Raw genomic sequence first — 4,396 nt, forward strand, 5'->3', positions numbered from 1 at the left:
ATGATGTTTCTGACTTTTTCTTCCGGGACGCAACGTCGAAATATGTTATCTGTTCCTCTTTTGAAAAGGAGTGGTTCGCCCCAATAGAAATGTCTTATATCTTTAAAGAACTTCTTCTTCTGTTGATAGTTGAGGTCAGGTGGTATGATATCAGCGGCTAGATAGTTCATAAAATCAGTGTACCATGGTACTCTGCTAATTTCTGAAACTATCCCAAGGTTGTCTCTATCAAGTTCAAGGGGAACGGTATCTAACTTAGCTATCAATCTATCATAAGTGAAGTCATCATTTATAGGTAAATGGTCTGGCTTCAAATGCTCTAGTCTGGAAAGATGGTCAACAACTACGTTTTCTGTTCCTTTTTTGTCTCTAATATCTAAGTCGAATTCTTGTACCAAAAGGATCCACCTGAGTAATCTAGGTTTTGCATCCTTTTTGCTTAGAAGGTAACAAATAGCTGCATAGTCTGTATAGACTATAATCTTAGATCCTACAAGATAAGACCTAAATTTATCGATTGCGAAAACTACAGCTAGGAGTTCCTTCTTTGTTGTTGTGTAATTTAATTGAGCGACATCTAGGGTTCTACTAGCGTAATATATTACATGTAGTTTCTTATCTTTTCTTTGCCCTAGAACAGATCATATAGCAAAATCGCTAGCATCACACATTATTTCGAAGGGTTTAGTCCAATCCGGAGGTTGTAGAATGGGTGCTGAAATCAGCGCTTGTTTTAACTGATTAAAGGCTTTGATGCATTTTTCATCGAAAATGAATTCAATGTCTTTCATCAAAAGGCCGGTCAGGGGTTTTGTTATTTTAGAGAAATCTTTGATGAAGCGTCGGTAGAAACCGGCGTGTCCAAGGAAACTACGGATTTCTCTAATTGTCTTAGGAGAGTTAAGGTTTTCTATAACTTCTATCTTTGCTTTATCGACCTCAATACCTCTTTCAGATATTATATGCCCTAACACTATGCCTTCTTTAACCATAAAGTAGCATTTCTCCCAGTTTAACACAAGGTTAACTTTGTACGCATCTCTCTAGGATTTTATCAAGGTTATTAAGGCAGTCTTCAAAGTCTAACCTACACACCGAGAAATCGTCCATGAATACTTCCATAATTCCGTTGAGATAATCTGCAAAGATTGACATCATACAACGTTGGAAAGTAGTTGGCGCATTACAGAGTCCAAACGGCATTCGTCTGTAAGAAAACGTTCCGTAAGGACAGGTAAAGGTTGTTTTCTCTTGATCCTCGGGGTGTATGGGTATTTGGAAAAATCCAGAATATCCATCAAGATAACAAAAGTAAGAGTGTCTGGCAAGACGCTCAAGAATTTGATCTATGCATGGAAGGGGGAAATGGTCTTTCCTAGTTGCCTTATTGAGCTTCCTATAATATATGCACATACGTCATCCGCCTTCTATATGTTTAGCTACATGCTCTCCCTTCTCGTTCTGCACGACTGTGATGCCTCCCTTCTTGGGTACCACATGTACAAGACTTACCCATTTACTATCAGAGATCTGATAGATTATACCATCTTCCAGCAATTTAAGGACTTCCTTCTTCACCACCTCGCTCATTACAGGGTTGATTCGTCTCTGATGTTCTCTGGAAGGTTTTGAATCCTCTTCTAACGAGATCATGTGCATACACACGGATGGGCTTATACCTTTTAAATCAGGGATGTTGTACCCTAAGGCATAGGGTATCTTCTTAAAACATTCAAGAGTCGATTCGTCTCGTCTTGGTTTAAGGTGGCACTAACTATTACTGGGCGGTTCATTTCTTCATCCAAAAACTCATATCTTAGGTTCTTAGTTCCTTAAGTTCTTGAGCTGGTTTTTGGGAATTTGGTGAAGGGTCTGGAGTAAGATCCAGACATTCGTTAGTGTGAGGTTCTGTTTCCTCTACCTCGTCATCCTTTTCATTCGGGTTTGAAAATGGTTCGATCACGGGTTCTTCTCGATCAAATTCTCTTATGCACTCATCTATGATATCGATCGCATAACATGCGTCTCCTAGGATCGGTGCCATCAGGAATTTTGAAAGAATGAACTCGATCTTTTCATCCCCTACTTCGAAGGTTAATTTTCCTCTTTTAACATCTATTATAGCTCCGGCTGTTGATAAGAATGGTCTACCTAAAAGGATAGGGATATCTTCGTCTTCTTTGATATCCATGACCACGAAGTCTGTTGGGATATAAAGTTGACCGATCCTAACTGGGATGTCTTCTAAAATGCCTACAAGATACTTAACAGACCTATCGGCTAACTGGAGGGACATCTTAGTTGGTTGCAATTCTCCTAAGTTCAACCTTTTACATACAGCTAAGGGCATTAAACTTACACTACCGCCTAAGTCTAGGAAAGCTTTGTTGATCACATGACTCCCTAAAATGCAAGGTATAGAAAAACTACCAGAGTCTTTCTCCTTCTTAACGAGTTTATCCTCAGAAATAAAATTGCATTCCAAGGGTTTTGGATCGTCGAGCCTACGCTTGTTAGTTAAGATGTCTTTGAGAAATTTGGCGCAAGACGGAATTTGGGTGATAGCTTCGGTGAAAGGAATCTCTACATGAAGCTTATCTATTACTTTTATAAATTTTTGGTATTGGTTATTGACTTTGGTTTGTTTAAGTCTTCGCGGATATGGGATTGGTGGTTTGTACGGGGGTGGTGGTTTGTACGTTTTATCCTTGGCTTCTCCTTCCTGGTCGGTTTGTTTTTCGGTTTGTACGTTTTATCCTTGGCTTCCTCTTCTTGGTTGGTAGGTATATTTTCTTTAGAAGTTTTGGACTCTCTCATCGCTGGGTTATGAGGCCCTTCATAAGCGGTCCCACTTCGTAACGAGATAGCGTTAGCTTGCCCTCGAGAGTTTGGTTGAGGTTGTCCAGGGAATTGTCCTCCAGGTGTAGTTTGTGGGGCTTGGTTTTGTGCTACCTATGAGATCTGGGTTTCAAGCATTTTGTTGTGAGTGATTATCTGATCAACCTTGGTTCCTAATTGCATTGTCAGTTCGTTTACGTGAATGTTCCGGTTTAGGAACTCTTTATTTTGCTAAGTCTGGCCCGATATAAAGCTCTCCATGATCTTCTCAAGGTTAGACTTCTGGGGCACAGTTTGCATAGGTTGATTTAGTTTTTGGGCTTGATAACCTTGCGGTCTCTGAGGTGCGTGATTTTGGATAGGGTTTTGGTTTTTATAGGAGAAATTCAGATGATTCTTCCATCCAGGGTTGTAAGTGTTTGAAAATGGGTTACCTTGGGCGTAATTCACTTGGTCGGTGTTCAAGTCGTTCAAAAGGTTACACTCCGCCGATTCGTGTCTTTTAGATCCACAGAATTCACACTCTGTGTGGACTACCGCTGCGGTGTTAGTGTTTATAGACATATGTTCGATCCTAAGGGCTAAAGCGTCCATTTTCGCCTGCATCATGTCCAGAGAGCTTATCTCATGTATTCCACCTTGGGTCTTATTTTTCTCTATTGATGCTCGTTCAGTTCCCCATTGGTAATGGTTTTGGGCCATATCCTCAATTAGGTCACAAGCTTCAGGATAAGGTTTGTTCATCAGCATGCCACTTGCGGCAGCGTCGATGCTCATCTTGGTGTTATAATGGTGTCTATTGTAGAAGGTATGAACGATCAGCCATTGTTCTAGGCCATGGTGTGGGCAGACTCTTAATAGCTCTTTATATCTCTCCCAAGCTTCAAAAAGCAATTCTCCTTGGTTTTGAGTAAATCTAGTTATTTGGTTTCGAAGATCAACAATCTTACTAGGGGGAAATATCTAGCAAGGAATACTCTGCTAAGGTCTTCCCAGGTAGTTATTGAATTAGCTGGAAGTGAATCTAACCATGAACGTGCTCTATCCATGAGGGAGAAAGGAAATAATCTTAAACGGATTGCATCAGGTGAAGCGCCGTTAGATTTAAAGGTGTCGGCTAGTTAGATAAAAACTTTTAAATGTTGATTCGGGTTCTCAGTAGCGAGACCCACGTATTGGTTCTATTGCACTAATTGCAACAAAGACGATTTTAGTTCGAAATTGTTAGCGGGAATAAGGGGGTTTACTATACTCGAACTAGGTTCCTCGTCAGAGGGTTGGGAAAATTCCTTAAGAGGTCTCCGGTCGCGATTCTCGGCCATAGCTTTCTTAATTCGGATGAGTAAGAGGCGTATACGAGTATAACATTTGGGTTCCGCTAAAGGATCTACTAAATTTCCGGTACTACGGGTTCTTCGAATTTACCGGCTAATAATGCCTTAGTCTAGACGGTGTAACAACAGGGTACGAAATTTGACGAAGTTGGTCCCCGGCAACGGCGCCAAAAACTTGATCGTGTGAATTCGCAAGTGCACGAATCGCGTCAAAGTAATATAAA

General features: G+C 40.7%; 1 non-coding gene across 1 annotated transcript; it reads left to right on the top strand.

Moving 5' to 3' along the window:
• Positions 1–3,670: 3,670 nt before the first annotated feature.
• Positions 3,671–3,777, top strand: LOC127099470 (small nucleolar RNA R71). The gene has a single exon (XR_007793967.1). It is a non-coding gene; the product is annotated as a small nucleolar RNA R71 (small nucleolar RNA).
• Positions 3,778–4,396: the final 619 nt, after the last annotated feature.

This window comes from Lathyrus oleraceus, chromosome 6 (assembly GCF_024323335.1).
Source record: "Lathyrus oleraceus cultivar Zhongwan6 chromosome 6, CAAS_Psat_ZW6_1.0, whole genome shotgun sequence".
In the NCBI taxonomy this organism is placed as follows: Eukaryota; Viridiplantae; Streptophyta; class Magnoliopsida; order Fabales; family Fabaceae; genus Lathyrus; species Lathyrus oleraceus.